At 44.3% G+C, this 20,600-nt stretch overlaps 1 long non-coding RNA gene across 1 annotated transcript in view; it reads right to left on the bottom strand.

Moving 5' to 3' along the window:
- The window catches only part of LOC139706287 (uncharacterized), a 174,914-nt gene extending 156,146 nt beyond the window's left edge, over window positions 1-18,768 (bottom strand). The window contains exon 1 of the long non-coding RNA XR_011707896.1: window positions 18,515-18,768. This is a non-coding gene — a long non-coding RNA (uncharacterized lncRNA). The remainder of the gene's footprint in view (window positions 1-18,514) is intronic.
- Window positions 18,769-20,600: the final 1,832 nt, after the last annotated feature.

Genomic DNA, 20,600 nt, shown 5'->3' with positions numbered 1-20,600 from the left:
TTATGAGGCATTAAGTAACTCAGTGAGACCCTGTCTCTAAATAAAATACAAAATAGGACCACTGACGATGTGGCTCAGTGGTCCAGTGTCCCTGAGTTCAATTCCCAGTACCAAAAAATAATAAATAAATATATAAATATATATGTGAATTTGGCCAAGTCATGCCAAGGTAAATGAACTGAGACTTATGAGAAGACTTGTGTGACTCTTCTGAAATATTCCTTAAAATCGACTCCACTTTCCCTGGGATGATCACGCAAATCCCAAAGGCAAATGTATGAACTGAGCTTGACCTAACTGCAGCCACCTGGAGTGCCCCATGAGTGCCCCAAGCCACCATGAGGGCCCCAGAGTGACCCTAGTCTGTTTCTGCTGCACAGTTTTCCTGCAAATTAGCCAGTGAGGGTCACCACCCACAGAGCCGGGGAAAGGTCTCTCCCTGGACCCCAGGAAGTCACTCAGCTTCAGCAGAAAGAAACCCCTCATTCCCTCTCATCCCCTGGGCTGGAACGAGCCACCTCTAGAGCACTGAGCACGGTGAGCATCAACTGAGACGCAGTCTCAGTCATTGTCACAGAAAAGCCAAAAGAGGTTCCAAACACACAATCACCAGATGAAAAGTGCTTTACTCCACTTACGTTTCTTTAAAAACACAATAAAGGAAAAACCGTATTTGCATGTAGATACGAAATAGCAAACCCTTCTATTTGCAATTCACCAGCTTTTTAACTTTCCTACTTCTTGTTTTTAATATTTTTTTAGTTGTGGGTGGACACAATACCTTTATTTTAATTATTTATATGTGGTACTGAGGTCTACCACGGAGCCACACCACCAGCCCCTTCCTTTCCTACTTCTTTGTCTCCCAAATAAACTCGCTTGTCTTGAGCTGGACACGATGTCTACAGCTTTGCAATTGCTTCTGTATTCGCAGGAACCCACGTGAGTGAGTTTATTTCCAAGGGAGAGAAAATATGCACCCATCCAGTTCACCCTTATGATTCCACTACTAGAGAACACGTGATCCAGAAGTTCTTCAGAGATGGTCTCCTTTTCAGGAATCCAGGGTGATGCCAAATCAGACTCAGTGTCTGGTAGAGTGCTGTGTCCCTGGGTTAGTGCCAGGGACATGCATGCACCACCATCACTCCTACACACAACTCAGACAGAACGTGTTCTCAACAGGAACGACTTTCAAACATCTCCGTTAAGTCAGCTATGGCAAAGGAAAGATCCAAAAATGCCCTCTCATAATCTAAGCTACTTGAGAGGTTGCTGCAGGAGGATCCCAAGTTCTAGGCCAGCCTGGGAAACGTGCAAGACCCTGTCTCAAAATAAAGTACACAAAGGGCTGGGGGTGTGGTAGAGTGCTCGCCTACCATGTGTGACTCCCTGTGTTCAATCCCAGCTCTGCACACACATACACACACACACACACACACACACACACACACACACACACCACCTTAACTTCATAGCAAAAGCAACCCAGGGAGATTTCCTCCAAAGAAAATTCCTTAAGCTTGCCAACTGTTCCCTATTCAAAGATAAGCCAAATCTAAGATTTGAACAACCAAAGATTCAAAGGAATGAGTACTTAAATTTAGAGTAGTCTAGACTCACCATCGTACCATCACTAAATACCAAAAAATGTTAAGGGCAACACTTAAGAGAGTTTCTTCTTTTACACGAATGTCTGTTTCTGTCGGACAGTTACACTATGTTGCCCAGGCTGCTCTCAGATCCTGGGCTCAAATGGTCCTCCGGCCTCAGGCTCCCAAGTGTTGGGACTACAGACCCACACCAGCGCCCAGCCAAAGTGTGTCTATTTCAACCAAGCTGTTCTCCATGTTGTGGAACATAAAAAACTACAAGGGCCAGTTTTCTGTATTAGGAGGTGTGTTTTTAACCTACATAAATATAAAAAGCATCGTATCTATTTTATTGGAAAATTTAATGTTTAACAAAAGGCACGTTGCTGTTACTAAAACATTCAAAGCTTCGTTTTCAACCACACAGCTCAGGGTTCTTTGGGGATGTCCAGCTGTGTGTGGACCAAGATTTGACATTAATCAGGCAAAGGTTTTATTAAAAAAATAACTAACAGCAGGAGAACCTTAGTCAACACCAGCCTCAATAATCATAATTTCTCCCTAAATCTGTCAGGGAATTGTTAAATTTTATTGAAATTATTAATCTTTGCATGGTAAGTGTTTTTCCGAAATTAAAGGAAGATGAGAACATTGCTGAATTATTGGTGAAAGCTACAGCAACCGTGTCCCCAACCACAGACCTCTGCTCACCAGTCCTTTATCATGAAGATCGTCTTAGAATCAAGTAAAGAAAGGTACTTCAATTGTGCAAAAACTCTTTAAGAAGGTGCACCCCCTAAAGACAGGAAAACCCGTGTTTGACCAAGCCTCGGCGCTTTGGTAGGCCACAGTAACATTAGCTAAAAAACTGTCTTCAGTGACCTCATATTTATTTGTTTCACCCTTCCCCAAAGCAAGGCAAACCAACAATGGCTAAAAGCATTTTCCTATCATAAATCTTACATTGCCAAATATATATGAAATCAGAAGAGAGCAGAGGGCTGGATGAGCCTTAGGCAGAATGCATGGCCCGGACAATACCTGTATCATGTCCCCTCCAGGGTCACCTTTCCACTCTGGATGCTCGACTCTGGCTTTATATTGACAGATGCTTCATGGAAACGCATTAATGGAGTCTCTGAATTCTGTTCAATACCTCCAAGAGGTTAACTGAGCGTTGCCGGGGCTTTCCTACCTGTCAATGCCAGGTTTCTCTTCCCTAGCATCCTCCAGGGCCCCTGCGCAGAAGCCACCTGAGGCACACAGCGCGGACGGATTCAAAGTGTCCATTACCTCATTTCCATCAAACAACCACAGCAAGTCCTGCCACAGCAAGAGCGGGCAGCCTTTGGGGGGAAAAATATTATGAAATGTCTTCTAGCATACATAAAGGGGAAATCAGCCAGTTTTTTTTTCCATAGTTTTGTGTGCAAAAGAAAATTCTAAATAAAAAATTCATTACAGTTAATAATGAGTACTCGATGTTTCAAACCCTTTGCAAATGTTCTCTCTATACTTTGAGACAAACATTACTCTCATTCCACAGAAAAGGACACTGAGGCTTAAGAGAGTATAAGAACCTTGTTCCAACAAAGGTACCTGAGAGACATCTGAATCTCAGAGCAATGGAAGCTTTGCCATGGCCCCCCAAACTTAGAGGGCATTATGTTCTTTACATAATATCTAAGAAAACAATGAATTTCTTTCTTTTTTTCTTTCTTTTTTTTTTTGGTACAGTATTGAACCCAGGGGTGCTTAACCCCTGAATCACATCCCCAGCCCTTTTAATTTTTATTTGGAATCAGTGTCTCACTAAGTTGCTTAGGGCCTCGCTCAGTTGCTGAGGCTGGCTTTAAACTTGAGATCCTCCTGCCTCTGCCCCCCAAGCCACTAGGATTATAGGCGTGCACCAGCACACCCAGCGAACAATGAATTTTTAATTGTGTGATTTTTATTTTAGTTGCACACTGATGGGACAATCCATGTACCACACTCAATGGCTTCTAAAAATCTGAGTTTTACATCTAGCTAGCAAAACTAATTACTTAAAATAGGAGCCTCCGGACGGTATAAATGTGGGCTGTCCACACGGTCGCCACTAAACGAATGTGGCTATAGAGCATGTGAAATGAGGCTAGGCCAAATGAAGCTGTACCCCAAGTACAAAATATATGTAAGTATCAAGAACACATACCAGCATCTTTATCTTGATGACATATCAAAATGACATTTTCAGTACACTGAGTTAAATAAAACATATAATTAAAAATAATTTCACCTGTGTTCATTTTTAATGAGGCTATTAGAAAATTTAAGATCACATAACGTGGTTCAGATTTGTAGCTCGGGTCACATTTCTCCAGGACACATAAAGAAACTGTTTAAGACTACGTTTCTGTGGAACACAAGGTTAGCTATTAGGAGCTTGAGATGTAGTTTGGTGGCTGAGCACTTGCCTGGCGAGTGCAGAGCCTAGGTAAGAACAGATTCGTTATTACATTGACACAAGACCCCAGGATACTCAGATTACTAGGTAAGCCCTTGCTGACATCAAAACTTGTTGATTTTAATCATTATTCAACCATAGATTCACTCAGCAAATAATAATTTATTGAGCAATTACTATGTTTGGGGTGAAATAATATGAGGTTTGTCGCATGGAACTGTCTCTAGGGAGTTTCATACAAAATATTTTAGACAATGTTGGGATCACCCCACTTAATTCTTCAGTAATTAAAAGGGCTGCAGCTATTGGTAATCAAAGTTAATGGCATTGGGACATATCAAAGTATTGCAGAGAGAAAGGGTTTGGTGCTAACCTCAACCCAAGGATGCCATTAATTGGACATGGAGGTGAGGAGCCTTATAGCTAAACTCCCTAATGTCAAATCTAACCTTAATCAGAAAATAAGGTCAAACACAAGTTCAATTCCATGGGGGGAAAGGTCTCTTTCAAATCATATCCTCATCCCACCCACGTGCATAGCCAAAGTGGTTGCACATTAGCCATATTATTGTAGGTACCAGCTACACTTTATTACTAAAAACAATGAAAGTGACTAAATTTTGCAAAATCTAGTAGTGTTATCAATACTTGAATGTGGAAAAGGGCAAAAAATAAATCTCACTGTAAATCTGTAAAAAAAAAAAAAAAAAAAAAAAAAACCCTAGCTATGCTCTATAGAAAAACAAAAACAAAATCATCAACACGTTAACCACAAAGCTGCATGGTGTGTAATTTCCCTGGCCTTTGTAGTTAGTTTAAACAATACTGGTAAACTGCTCTAGCGATTTATTTTAACTCCAAGTTGGAGTTTACAATGTAACTGAACCTCCTAAATAAATGGTCTGCAGAGACCCTGTGAATCTACAGAAGAAAATAAAATCCTGTAAGAATGTCATACTATTAGAAAGAAAAAATATTCACCACCCGACCAAGCTACTAAGCCAAAATCCCAGATACTTCTCTGTGGCTTCCTCAAACATAAAAACAAACTGTTTATACTTCCCAAAGAATAAGATCCCACAGTTCCCATCCAGCTGAAGCCCCAGTAAAATACACTAAGGGTTCTGCTTGAGTAAGAACCAAGCTCACAGCTTCAAAATTACATTTCATGGAAGATTTGAGCAGAAGACATCTCGGCTTGGATCCAGAAATCCCAGAACGCTGTCATTTAGATACTGTCAGATCAGGAGAGAGAGCAGGCACTGAGGTAGTATCTAATTAAGACATCAAACCCCTGCCCTGACGGACTTGCTCGTCTTGTTCTGCTAGATGAGGCTTTCCTGGTGGTTTTATTAAAATTCTAGCACAGCAAAGGAATTGCTACATTAAAACGCAGTGTAAATCCAAGCTTCAAGTGGCAATAAACTCATAAGGTACTAAGCCTCAGGGGTACTAATTTCTTCTTTTGCAAATAAATGCCAATATCATGCTGTCTCTCTGCCTTCCAATAGAACTTCAAATACAAATCTCCAGGCCCTGAATTTCTGAACCCATGAAGAAGTGAGTTTGAACACTCATAGTGGAGGGTCCAAGGGTGTAGAAGCAAGCATAGCAGAAGGCCCCCAGCAAGGCTGCGGCCTGGATGACTTTCTCAGGGCTGCTGTGACAAATGATCCCAGACTTTGGGGCTTAAATCAGCAGAGGTATCATCGCTCCTGGTGTCAGCAGGGCCATGCTCAGGGAAGAAAGTGTTCCTTGCCGCTTGTGGGGGCTCCGTGGCACTCCGTGGCACTCCTTGGCTTGTGGCCACATCACCCCCACCTCTGCCTCTGTTCTCACACCTGCTCCCGCCCCTCTCTTCTAAGGACAGGCCCACCTAGAAAACCCAGGACAATGTCCCCAGGGCAAGATCCTTAATCACATGTGCGAAGACTATTCTCCTTCTTTGGTAACCGTGACAGGTCCCAGGACTTAGAACCTGATCATCCTGGGTGGTGGGGGAGGGCTTACCCAACGCTGCTCTGCACCCTCCTGGGAAGGTGGGGCTTCCAGCCATACAGTTAAAAAACTGAAAACCAAGCAAAGCAGAGCAAAAATTGGTGCCAACAGGCGTGTTGTCAAGCACTCTCTGCCCGAGCTCAGGCGCATGGTCCTGTGGGGCTGTGAGGCTCCGCTCAGCTCCTCTCAGACTCTCAGCCTGGCTGAAGCCGTCATTCGGGCTGCTTTTCTTGGTCCCCCACTGATGCTGTCTTTATTGTTCTGTGACTGCTTCCCACCTCTGTCCCAGCTATCATGACTCTGAACGGCTTATTATTGCTGTTGCTTCATGGCGTTCTTGTTGGTCTGGGGCCTGTCTCTGCACAGCCGAGTCAGGAAGCTCTCTGCTGCCCCAAAGTATTTTAGGATCCACACAAGGCCTAAAATTCCTCACCTCTGCCCTCCCCCTTTAAAATCAAATATAAGGGCTGGGGACGTGGCTCAGTGGCAGATGAACCTAACACACAAGATCCTGGCTTCAATGACTAGCATCAAAATTTTTTAAAAAGTCAAATATTATTTTGTACGCCAGGCACGGTGGCGCACACCTGCAATCCCAGAGGCTCGGAAGGCTGAGGCAAGAGGATCATTGTGAGTTCAAAGCCAGCCTCAGCAAAAGTGAGGCACTAAGCAACTCTGTGAGACCCTGTCTGTAAATAAAATACAAAGTAGGACTGGCGATGTGGCCTAGTGCTCTGAGTTTAATCCCTGGTACCCTCCCTCAAAAAATAAAAAAAATAAATATAAATAAATTATATATATATATATATATATATATATATATATATATATATATATATATATGATTTTGTGGTGGATTATACATTAAACCACGGTTTCAGATTGTTCATGAAATCATGAAAGAAATATTCAGTCATTATTTCCCAAATATATGTTTGTTGAGAGGTTGGTTCTGTAAAGTTTTATTAATGAGCGTCCTCACAAAACCAGACAAAATAAAACTTAACAGAAAACATGATTCCATATTCAAAGAGTTTATTTAAAAAAGTTAAGCTTTAGGCACCAGACATCTCAAGGCCAGGCTCAGAGGGCCCGGTCAATTCTCAAAGAATCCACGTATGTTTGTCACAAGCCCCTTGTCCCTTTAGGTGACATAATGGCAGGAGCCAGGCCTGGTTTTGCTCAGCCTTGTATCTGCTGCATCTGGTCCAGTCCTAACGCACCACAGGTTCTTGATGGTATGTGAAGGAGGATGACAGGAGGGAAGGATGGAGGGACGGAAGGAAAGAGGGAAGAAGGGCAACCTCAGAGAACCATCAGCTCTGAATGGCCAAACAAAGGAAGAGGACACAGAAGAACAGGAGCAAGACACTGGGACATGCAGACAGTGTCACCAGGGGAATGTTGTCACCAGGTAGTGGGTCCCAGAGGAGAGCTCACAGATTCCCATGCACAGCTCTGTGGCAGGGTCAACATGGCAGGGTGTCTGGGGCCAGGTGCAGCCGGGTTCATATCCCAGCTCCATGTCCACAGCTGCCATGTCCTCGCATGCAGATGTGGGTAACGATCCCTGCTCTCTGGGGCTGCTGATGGGTGTAGAGGCCGTGTCCCCCAAGACTACTAGCAGGTGGGATCTCTGAAGAGCTCCTTTCACCCGATACTTTCATCTCCCAAGATCTGCACAAAGTGCTCGACATAAGCATGTCACTGAGAAACACCACTTAATTGATGTATGGTTCCCTATAGTTAATAATGTCTTTCCTCCCTCCCTCCCTTGTTTCTTTTCATCATCCTGTATCAACTAGATAAATACAGTTACTTGATTCAAAATTCAAAATATACATAAGGGCACAGAGGGAACACTCTCCTTCTGTCCCCTGGGCTCCCGATTCCCAGGCCATTTTACAAGCAATGGGGTTTCAGTCACCAGCTGCTTATAAATTAGGTTCACAATAAAATATTGTTTGTTCTGGGTTTAAGCAACTCGAAACAAAGCATTCTACTGTCCTTCAGTCACTCCAGGTCTGTCAGCAGCGCCAGCCTGCGCCACCCAGCTGTTCCCATCCCTCCTGTGGGCTCATCAAGCAGTCTGCTTAATAGAGACCCACCACACAGTTACTCCTCCATGACCAGTTTTCAAAGGCTCAGCACAAACACTGAGATACATCTGACGTGAAGACGGTCTCTGCACAAACACTGAGATGCGTCGGATGTGAAGACGGTCTCAGCACAGCTCAGTGCTTTTGAGAGAAGGTCTGCTGGGTATAGGACCATGTTTCAATGGCACCCACACAGCGAATCAGAGCAACCAACACCCTACAGAAGGGCAGAAGTGACAGCGAATAAAGAGTTTGGGTTTTGGGTTTTGATGCTGGGTGACTTTGGGTTTTTAGCAGCATGTTAGGATCCAAGATCGTTCCGTAAGAATGGGAGGCGGAATCCAAGACCCCTGGGGTTGGCCAGAATCCAGGGAGGTGACCGACCCTAAGAGTGAGGTTGAAAGAAGATTAAAAACCAAGGACAAGAAGCAGCATCGGGATAGGAACAGCAGAGCTATTCTGGGTGGAAAAGCAATGGAAGGACCGGAAGGCCAGGGCGTGCATCAGAGGACAAGGCGAGAGACTACGTGACCAGGTCAGAGTCAGCAGGGAAGGGGCGGAGGCACTGATGCAGACCCCAGTCAGAAAACAGGACGGAGCCTCTTTTCTGGGCACCTGCATTGCCTCCTGTGTTCAGGGGAGACCCCTGGTTCGAGAGCCTCAGCATGCACAAACCCCGGGGGCTCAGGAGATGCCGCCCTGAGCCAGGTCCTGGCAGCAGGATCCTGACAACATGATACTTCTTGCCCTTATCTGTTCGCTGGCTGCACGAATACACTCCTACTGCCATTTGGCTAGAAACCGATGCAATATATTTAGGTACCACAGTTTAATGATGATAGAAAAGTGGGAATTTTGAATTGGGCTATGGAGTTGAGCAGAAATGGACAGAAGTTTTTGAAGAAAAACATTCCATGAACTTTCACCCAAATTCCCACACTGAGACAAATGCTGGAAACCTATTACGATAGGACCAAGGTTTATTTACCCTAAAGACAGAGTGGTAGCAAGTGAACTTTGTTTGTCCTTTGAACTATACCAATCTGCAAAAAGGAAAATAAAAGAGGCTTAACTCACATGCTTGTAGTTTTATTTTATTCTAATTGCCATGGCCGAACGAAGTCGGAATGATTCCAGCACAGTTGTCACATGAGCAACTGTGCCAGCCCTCATGGGTGCTCCATTCCACACCCGTCTTAGGAACTAGTGTCCTGGCAGTGCCGGCGGTGTATGACACTTCTCCAGAGGAGGACACAGACAGGAAGGACAGCTCCCCCGAATGTCAATTTGTGGCAAGGAATAAAAGAAGGAGCAGACACCCAGGGTTGCCACACAGAGCCTGAGAGCAAAGAACCGACACTCTGGGGTGTTTTGAGTTTTCAGACTTTTCTTTCACCCCGTGCACCCCAATGAAGGAGTGTGGAAGGAGCTGCATAAAGCACCCTACTAGGCTGGCTCACTTGCTCTAACACCTAGAGGTCACCCTTCAAGCCAGACAGGAGCTGTGCCAAGCCACCTTGAACCTCAATGACACACAGCAAGGCATTTACACCGGCCATGTAAGTTCTGGGGTGGCCTACTGAGGGAGGTTCAAGTTCTCTTGGCTCAAGAAGTCTTCCAATCCAAGACACCGCACCACCGTAGGATTTGCTAAATTAGAGCAGTGACCCAGACCCAAGGAATGGGGGACAAAGCAGGAGGCCCATCTTGACCCAGTTCTGCTCTAGGTTTTTAGAAACCCCGTACTGGACAGGTAAGACCTTGGAGAGTACTAGGTGCCCATCCTGGAGGAGAGAAGGTTTGAACCAGGCAGCTCTGAGTTAAAGCCAGTCCTCTTACCTGTGGGTCCTGCATTCCTGGGTTCAACCAACCAGAGAATAACCAAGTGCCCCTGTAGACTTGTTTTCCTCATCATGATCCCCTAAACACTCCAGTAGAACAACTATTTACGCAGTATTTTCAATGTGTTAGACAATGTAGAGATGATGAATAGTTCAGGAGAGGATGTGGGCAGGTCAAAGGCAATCACATCGTGCTGTAGAGGGACTGAGCATCTAGGATTTGGTTATCCAAGGGGGTATTGGAAGAAATCCCCTGTGGATACTCAGGGACCACCATATCTGTGTGGGAGAGGGAGAGAGCAAGGGAGAGACAGAGAGGGGCAGGGAGGACCAAGCCAGGGCAAAACCAGGCTGGAGCCAAAGAGAAGTCTTCAACTCAGAGATTCAACTGAGGAATTGTGAGCCTGTCCACAGCTCTTCTTTGGAACCTGACTTGGGGGGGAGGAGAAAGGATGATCCCCAAATCATTTTTATTTTGCTGTAGAATGAGGATTGGATGAACATTGTTACAAATCATGTTCCTGGAGTTCCTTACAAATAATGACGCCTTCCCACCCACAGGCTGCCTGCAACCTGCCCTCTCAGGAATCCAGCAGAGTAGACCTCCTCTTTTCAAGCCTGATTAAATAGTTAGGCCTCAAAATATATCCACAGTATTTGCAGAATAAGAGGAAATCTGATCAACATAGAACCAGACAAAGGGTCAGGTGGAGTCGGTGCCTCAAGGGGACCTTTCTCCCTTCCTGGTGGACGCTGTATATCCCTAATCTAGCGCCGTCGACAGATGGGCATTGTGCCATTTACCCGTTTGACCACATGAACCAGACAGACATTTCTCTGAACCTCCATTTCATCACCTGTAAAATGAGAATATTACTAACACTTAATACATGAGATTCCAGGGAGAGCCAAATAAGATCGTGAATAAGACATTGTTGCACAAATTAAAGCTTATGTAATGATTACTACTACTTCTCTGAGAACACTAAACAATCAAAAATCAAAATTCTAGACATCGTATAGTATTTATTCCGAAATTTCTTAAAGCCCGAGTGTGCCAGAAATCCATTTCAAGACCCCACAGTGATCTGATGCTAAGCCTAAATTACCACAATGATTTATTGGTGTATCCTAGAAATAAAGTTTTTTGTGTGTTTTTTGTTTGTTTGTTTGTTTGTTGCTTCCGATTTTCAGAGACTTCTATACCTGTATCTCTTGGGTCATCATCCCACTGATCATAAATGTGTTGACCCACATGTTCTGGGATTTTCCAGCAGGGGAGAAAAAAAAAAGCATCACTATTCTCCACCTCTGGAGAATCCTTACACCTCACAATCTTTTTCCCCCCTGGGCCTCACACACGTTAATAAGCAAGGGCTCTACTACTGAGCCATAGTCCTAGAACAAAACATGTATTTTTTTAACTATAAAAGAATAAGGATAGGAGTATGAAAATACATTATTTTTTATCCTTGCTCAAATACTTTCCCCCAGTTGTTGCCAAATTGCCCAACACTTAACCCAGTCTCAGCATCTTTCTGTATCTTAAGCCAAGGATTTGGTGGCTGTGAGCTTACACTTCTTCAAGATTATGAAACACTGTTGCAGAATGCCAGAAAAGTTACATGTTGCCTCATCACAAAGGAATGCTGGGCTTAGCAGCTGCCTGCCGTGGCCAGGCTGGGCGGGTTGTGCTGTTCATTTATACAGGTTGATTTTCAGAAATTCTTAATGTAATAAGCAGAGGATACTTGAATAACCTGGGTCCCAATAAGATCAATGACTTCGGTTTGCATTTCTGGCTGGTTTTTTAAGCCACGATTGTGTACACACAGCACAAGGCTCTATTTTGTATGTTTAAGTCAATAATACATCTCTCCCCACCCCACAGCCTGTGGACAGCCAGGGGATGTCCTCTCTAACTTTGTTCTGACACTTGGCACAGTATGGATCCTTCCCAGGCCAGGGAGCTAGCCCATCAATCCAGGCCTCTCTGAGGATCCCCTTGGCCGTGACCAGTTGTCTTGGGCTACTATAGTTCTCAGGAAATCATCTTGGGGCTTCTCTGAAAGGTGTTCTCACTCGTAAAAATATATAAAAGCCCGAGATATGGAGAAACTGGGGCCCTCGTAAAGCTGTAACATGGTATTTCCAACTTGGAGGACAGGCAGTTTCTTAAAAGCTTAATAAAAATTACCATACCAGGGCTGGGGCTGGGGCTCAACTGATAGAGCGCTCACCTAGCATGCATGAGGCACTGGGTTCAATCCTCAGCACCACATAAAAATAAAATAAAGGTTCTGTGTCCACCTAAAACTAAAAAACAAATATTAAAAAAATTATCACATCAACCAGCAGTTCAATTCCTAGGTATCACCCAAGAGAAATGAAAACATAGGTCCAGACTAATGCACGAATGTTCACAGCAGTACTTTTGTTGATAGCTAACAAACAGAAACAACTCCCACAGCCAGTACCTGATGACCAGGTCACCCAAGGGGCACATCTCTACAATGGAATACCACCAGACACTACAAAGGACCAAGGGGCCAGTACATGCTACCATGTGGAGGGACCTCGTAAATCCAATGGTAAGCAAAGAGCCAGACAAAAAGCCACTGTGTGGGTATACTCAGGTGGACACCCAGGACAGCTGATCTAGAGGCAGTGGCTGCAGAGTGGTTGCCATGGCAGGAATGGGCCAACTTGGAGGACTGGTGGTTCCTTAAAGGCTTCGGGTGTGAAAATTTCCAAAAATGGTGACGGCTGCCCAACTTTGCACATTTACCCCCCAAATCACAGAATCCCTGAATTATGTGCTTGAAACACCTCCAACATATCGACTCACCCCTCCATCTCAGGGTGCCAGCTGAAACCATGATGCTGCTGAGCTGTGAACGTAGTTAGTCCCACTCTGAGTTCCTCTAGTGAGAAACCCAAAAGAAAAATAAAATAAGATCCTTACTTTCTAAGCCACTGTGAGTTGGGAAGTGTCCTACTTGAGGCTCAAAGCATCCTGATGGATACAGACGAGAATCGCTCTCACCACAGCCTGCTCAGCATTGTGTGTTTCGGATGCACCTCTAATTTTGGACGAAGAATATGATTTTAAAAATACACATTTGTGACGATGTGTGTGTTCAAGCATTTCTAACTGCATTGTGATTAGCTATTAGGGGTTCTGAGGCACACTTAAGATGCTACCTAGGCAACTTCAATCCAAGCTTGGACTGGTGCTTGTCACTCAGCCTATCTCCGCCCACTCCTCTTCATGTTAAGCATGAAGCAAATGGCTTCAGCACCCTGAATATAACCCAGATATCAGCCATACTGGGCTATACCCCCAGTGTGCTTCATACCCCCAGGCTTTTGTACATTACATTTTTTCTCTTTTTTATTTTCCTGTTTGTCTTATTTTCTTTGGGGGACTAGGGGTTAACCCCAGGGGTGCTCTACCACTGAGCCACATCCCCCAAACCCTTTTATTTATTTTGAAACTAGGGTCTTGCCAAATTGCTGAAGTTGACCTCAAGATTGTGATCCTCCTGCCTCAGTCACGGGGACTTCAGGGGTGGGATTACACCTGTAGTACACATTGCATTTTCCAAACCTGGAATATTCTTCCTTTTCTGAGCACATGACAAAAGGCTTTCTATGTGTCTTTGCTGGGCACAGGAGGTCCACACCTACAATCGAAACAACTTGGGAGGCTAAAGCAAAGAGATCACAAGTTCAAGGTCAGCCTGGGCAACTTAGCAAGACCCTGCCTCAAAACAAAAATAAATAAATAAGTAAAAGGCTGGAGATGTAGCTCAGTGGTCGAGTGCTTGCCCTGAATTCAATCCCTAGTACTGCAAAAAAAGAAAACAGAAAAAGCTATGCATCTTTTTAATTCCAAATCCATCTTCCCTGACCCCAGTAGATAGTGACTCCCTCCGGCTTGAATTCTGTACTTGGTGAGCATCACCTTCTCAGTGCATAGGAACTGGCTGCCTTGTCACTATGACCCCTTTTGTGAATGACAAAGGGTTTGAAGCCAAAATGTGAGCTCTAGCTCACATTTGGGTGAGTTTGGACAAGTCACGGCACTTTTGAGTCTTGATTTCTTCTTCTATGAGATAAAATACGTCGCCTCCCGTCTCCCTTGGGCTGCTGTGAGGCTTTCCTGCAATAAGACCATCAATTATAAAGTACCAGCACATTTGAGTTAGAATAGACGTTTTAAAGGTTCCTAATGGACCGTCCCTTTGAGGGCGAGGACAGGCTCTCTCTGTGTTATCAGAGTTCACCCAGCCAGGCCCTCCAGGACACTAGAGCGGAAGATGGGTCCTGGCTTCTCCTCCACTCCCCGGCTCAGCAGCACCCTCCTGCCTTCCCCTGGGAAGCCCCTCCTTCCCGGGCTTCCTCCCCACGGGGAGCCCCTTCCTCTTGCTGTTTGCACCCTCTCCCCTGGAAGCCCAGGCTCTGACACCTCTGTTCTTTCCCCACTGGTCCCCCCTGATCTCACCCAGGCTCATGGCTTTAATGCCATTTACTTGCTTCCAACTCACGAAGCTGAACCTCTGGATCACTTCCCCGAAACCCCAATGACTATCAAATTGCTTAAATGCTTAAAAGTGTCTTAGTCCCCAGGTGTCCCAGCCTGCAAGCCCACTCCTCTTTGTTAAAGGCTTTCAGTCTTTCCAGGGACTTGAGCCAAAAATCTTGGAATCACGCAAGACTTTAACTCTCTCTGTCTTCCCACCCAAGGCACTAGGAAAACCTCCGGCCTGAACTGCAAAATGCATTCCGAATCCGCCTCCTCACCACTCCACGCTGCCTTGACCCAGTCCACACCACCTCTCACGGGGGTCTCCCGCTCCCGCCTTTGCTCACCTCTGTTCTGGTCTCAACCCACCAGCCAGAGTCTCCCTGTCACACACGAGTTACATCAGGTCATTCACTGTCCAGACCCGACAATGGCATCTCACCAACCTTGGCGTCCACTCCACAGGCCTGGCCTTCAAGACCCCTGCTGTCTGCAGTACATTCCTCTTTCCACTCTGACCTCACCGTCTCCCACTGTGCCCTGCGCTCACCCACTCCAGCCAGCTGTCCTCCGGGCGGTCTCCTGTTAAGTCTTCCTCTTGTCCTTCCCTCCGTCTGAGGCTCTGACTCCCTGATGCCTGGAGCTCCTTCCTCTGCTTCTTCACGTCACTTCTCTGCGCCACCTTCCCCAGGAGCTCAACCCTGGCCATCTTACTGAAAACTGCCCCTCTCCCTTCCTGCTCCCGTCTCCTTTCCCTGATCCATTTTCCTCGATAGTACATCACCTGGGAGCACAGGGCTGACTGACTCCAGTACAAGCTCTAAGAATGCAGGGGGTGTTACTTATTTTGCTTACTTATTGGTCCCAATGTTTAGAGCAATGCTTGGCACATAGAAAGCTCTGCAAAAACAGTACCTAAAAGAATTAATGAAACCGGGATGGATGCCTATGATCCTAGTGACTTGGGAGGCTGAGGCAGGAGAATTGCAAGTTTAAGGCTCCATCATGATCAATATAGTTCTAAACACTTATGGCTTTAATGAGTAATAATGGGCAGAAATATCATCCCAGTTCTCAGAGACAACTGGCATTTAAGAAACCGACAAATTTGAGGCTATGAGGAGAAAACAAAATAAATTCGAACACAAACAAGTAACTTAAAAAACTCATAGCAAATAAGTATGTAGAAATGGTACCCAGAATATAACTAAGGACACAGAGAATCACCTCTGGATACTTATTGTGAAAGTCAAAGTTAAAGAAATGCTTCTTATTAACTTATAAGATCCTTAGCATATATCATAGTCGTCACTTGTTGAAGGGACAACTACACGATCAGATTTTCTTCCTGTGTAAGTTTATTGCAAACACCTTGGTAGATCGCTCTGATTACAGTAATTTAAACTATTCCAAGTTGATGAGCCATTTTAAATAATGTAAAACCATAAAATTTGATATCTATTATAAAGTTATTAAGTATATTTGTTTATAATCTAAACAATTAACAACATAAAGACAAATCTTAATGAATTCATTATTTTAAACTCTGACATTACAAGTTGTTATGTTAGCAGTTGCTATGTGAGTAACATATAACTTTCTAACGTAAAACAAATGCTTTCAACAAACTTTTGGACACGACTTTTTTCAAAAGATCTTTTCCTATGTTGATATTGATCAAGTCCATGTTTTTAAAATTTTTTAACACTATCATCTCTAGGCAAGTATCTGCTAGCAGATTACAAATGTGAAAAGGCAATACTTGAATATACCTGACAGAAACTTTGTGAAGGTAAAATGAATATAATCTTCAACCTAAATAATCACTCAGAGAAAACAATACGCCTAGGTAAATTACAGATCTAGAAAAGGAATTTGGAACTTGGAACTTCATTTCAGAATGATACACTAGTCTTCCAAGTACCATTTATATTAACCATAAGGGTTTTTGTTGTTGTTGTTGTTGTTTTTTACAGAAAGACCATTCTGTAAAGACTAATATTAGAAAACACAGTAATACCTCTTGGACTCCTTATCAAGAAGTATTGATAACTCAGCCATTACTTTATATTTTGGCTGACAAGTGAATAAATAAAATTGTTAAGTCTATCCCTAAGTCTGTTCATCAATAGCAATGGAAATAGAGTGTTTGAGTAAACTGGAGTAAAGCAGTTCTAGAAAGTCACCATTATCTCAATTTGCAGGTTCTCCTGTAGGGGAACAAATGGCCACAAGGTCTGAGAGGAAGCCCTGACCTTCGGCAACACACTTACATGTAGTCGAGATGAGTTCAAGAGAGTTTGATGAACTGAATGAACGGGCTTTGAGTTGGATAAAAAAGTTGACAGGATATATGTTCAGAGAAAAAATAATTAAAATATATGCAAACTGTCCAAATTGACTGTGAATATTTCTGGTTAATGTGGTTTGAAGTTTGTGAGACAGTTAAGAAAGAAAATCTGATGTATTGAAACATCACTAATTCACTGTGAAAGCTAATAACAGTATCTTTCATTATATTTTATAGATGCTCAGCCCTCACCGGAAAGTGTTTTCTTACATACGTGTTTTTCAAAAAATAATAATCCCCTCAACAACTCTATGAGATAGGTGTTAGGATACTCATTTTACAAGTGAGAAAGCCGAGACCCAAGGGAATCAAGGAACCTGGCCAAGGTACACAGTAATTGCCTAGGCTGGGCTCCCAGGTCCCTTCTGTTTCATTCCAAAGTCTGTCTAAGCCTCTGAGACCAACACTGGCCTACCATTAAAAACGAATTCAAATATACCCACTTCAGATATTGGTGGGTAAAACACCTGCTGGGAAGTAAAACTGTACTCTCCACCTCAAAAGAAGATTCCAGCAGATAAGCTTTTAGTAAAAACACATAAAGGGATCTGAAATTCCATTCGGCACACTTTGCTAAGGTATTCTTTACAGAAAATATAAAGTAGGTTTCCTGAAGTTATCTTCCCGTAGCTGAGCATTCATACAAAATAATTACGACTAATTCTCACTAAGGTTTCCATGTCGGCACCTCTGTTGTTCAACAATTGGAAAATAAACTTCACAGGAGAGGATGTGTCTTAATTATAGAAGCAATCAACAAATCAGAGAATCTTAGGATGAAAAAGATTTCGTAAAGATTAACTAGACCTTCATTTTAGAGATCATAAACTGAAGTTCTGGATGGCCCAGGAGCTAAGTTTATACAACTAGAAATAAGCAAATCACAATACTTTTTTAACTCATATCAGGATAAAAATGTTTTAAGTAATTCCTTTGACCGGACCATGGAAAGAAAACTCTCATTTTGTAAGGCAAACCATCACTTAAACAAAGACAGTAAACACTATATCAGAACTAACTTTTTTGCATTACCAACAGTATCTATGTGAATTTTCAACTACATTCTCACAGAGATAAAATAAATAAATAAATTGTGAGATTTAAAAGAAAGAATATAAAACTTGGTAGCTATTATAAAACCTAAAAGTGAAGGTCAATCAAATCTACTGGTTCAGTCACTAGTCAAAGTTTTTTTTTTCTGATAGAACCTGTACTTTACATCGACTCCTTGTTATTAAAATTTCATTTAGTTTTGACCACTTTTGGATTTCATGTACCAAAATGAAGTGTCAAAGTGAAAAATACCATGTAAGTTCGTCTAACACAGAAACACCCACTATGATATTTACGAAGAAAATCAACTATAAATAAAACAGGGCATTTGCCTGCTGGACCCCTGACTAAATCTCCTTAGTGGCCATAAACTCACATTCATTATATGTGCAAATGTTAAAGAACACATTGTAAAGTTAATAAAATTTCATCAGAAGTACTCAGATCTTCATTGCAAGTGAAAAAGAATCAATAAAAACCAGTTCCAAACAAGGAAATCTGAAGTTGTAAACCACTTTGATCAGGCCACAGATCAAAACAGGGAGACCATTCTCCTAAGGCCTACCTATCAACCCCCAGAGGAAGGGCTCACAGAGTGAGAACAAACCTTTCCAGGTGGAGGACTCCCAGTCACCAGAGTGTAGTAATCCACAGGAGGAAGGCATTGCCCCAAATCCCAACAAGGTAACTTTGAAGCAACTCCAATTGAAGGGGTTTGGTGGCTTCCCATCCAGGAAGGGTCTGATGCACCAGCACTCCAGGTGGCCCCCTGATAGATCCAGTGAGAACGCTGCAGGACACAGAAGGTCAACTCCAGAGGTCCTCCAGCCACTGCATGATGCTTTTAGAGGCTCACAAGAATCACACCTGCACAATTAAAACGAATCAAGGTCAGCTTCCAAGTCTCTCTCTTTACACTCAGTTTCTAGACAAAAGCAACTGTCCCTTAATATAGCTCAGTCGTTGACATGAAAACTCACTGGTGCGCGACTCTAGCACCACAAGAAATCATAACTTGAACAAGTTAAAAGACTGTGTTTGGGTGTTTCCCCGAGTTATTAGCAGTGCGTTCAGTCTGACGTTTCATTTGTCTGTCAAGCGTGAACACATCCAAAAGTGTGAAGAAAGCCTCCAGCACTGGGGAACAGAAGAGGGAGGAAAGTGGAGAAGGTGATAAATTATCTCCCTATTTGGACCCAACCCACAAAACACACCTGAGGATAATGACCTAAATTTGTCTTGCAGAACCAATACACCTCATAATATTTAAATGCGTCCCAACAGCTAGAGCAAACATTTGCTCACTTCCAACAAACCCCCAACCTAGGTCTCCAAGATGCCTCTTGCAGTAGTAACCAAGTGACGGGAAAAGACAAGCAGCTTTTGTATGTGAAGTGGAAAACACCCGGAAAGAGATCCTAGACCCAGTGAAGACGTTGGCTAGTTTTTGAGAGTCCCCTCCATCTGAGGCGAGAACCAACCTAGAAACATTCCAACGTGAAGCGACTTGGGGAACATAGTGAGGGAGTCTCCCTTCGCCGTGAACGAGGGAAGTGCGCTGCCCGCAGGAGCTGGAACAACCACCCCTCTTTGGGGCGGGCGTGGCCGGTAGAAACAAAAGGTTAAAACACAAAAGGCGGAGCGGAGGGCTGGGTCGGGGGAGCTCCTGGGACTCGGGGCCCCCTTCCAGGCTAGAACACTGAAGGGGGAGGGGTATGCACAGCGAGAGCTGAGGATGGGTCCCAAAGACAGCAGGGGTCACTCGGGGTGGGTCCTGAAACTGAAAGGGGCCAAGAGGATGGCCGGCTCCAACTAGTGGTCCAGGCCCCATCCCCTCCCTCCATCCCTGCATCTCTTGACAGCCTGGAGCTGGGGCTTCCTCCACCCCACCCCGGCCCCCAAGAAAACTTTCCAAACTCTCGTCTGTTTATTGGAACGCCCTGGACCGCAGAGACAACAGTGCGGCCCCTTACACCCAAACCTCTTCTGCACTCTATTGTTACAATCTTTTTGTGTCGTGCGTGGAAGACTCGGAGCGCTCCGCAGAGAGTTAAGTTATAAAACGGGTGAAGGAATGACCCTCAATCCGCCCCTCTTCTTTTTTCAAGGAGCAAATTCGAGGCTGCAGTTGGGGGGTGAGACTGGTCTGGTCCCCGCCAATATGAGCCTATTCTCATCGCGTAAGTGCGCCACTGGGAGAAAGTGAGCCCATGCCCCCTCTCTGGATACCCTCTTCCCACCCCACCCCCAGCTCTTCATTGCAGAAGCACAAGAGGGTAATGCCTGCTTGAGTTTTGCCCATTTGAAACATAAAGTGAAGTAGCACAATCCATGGAAGTTCGTTACAGAACAAAAGAGAAGGGACGGAGAAAACGGGGGTACAGAGTGCCCTGGCCAAACTTTGCCACTAGCCTACACCGTGCCCTTGGAAGGGCGGGAGCCGGGCGAGCGAGGGGCCCGGAGGTAAACAAGACGACAATCTCCACTCACCTTCTTCCTCACTTGGTCGCACTTTGGAGAGACATTGTTTCCCTTGTTGCAGTCGGCGAGGCTCTAGGACACTTTTTTTGTGGCCTGACAGCAGAGAAAGTCGCGTAGGCAAAGTTGCGAGAGGGAGATACCCGGGCGTCCGGGGGAGAGGGGAGGAGAGAGAGTTCATCAGAGTTCCCCCTTTTGTTCCCAGTCCCGGAGCA

The sequence above is a fragment of the Marmota flaviventris genome, chromosome 6 (genome assembly GCF_047511675.1).
Source record: "Marmota flaviventris isolate mMarFla1 chromosome 6, mMarFla1.hap1, whole genome shotgun sequence".
Taxonomy (NCBI): domain Eukaryota; kingdom Metazoa; phylum Chordata; class Mammalia; order Rodentia; family Sciuridae; genus Marmota; species Marmota flaviventris.
The sequence above is the reverse complement of the archived record's forward strand: the minus strand, read 5'-3'. Positions and strand labels throughout refer to the sequence as shown.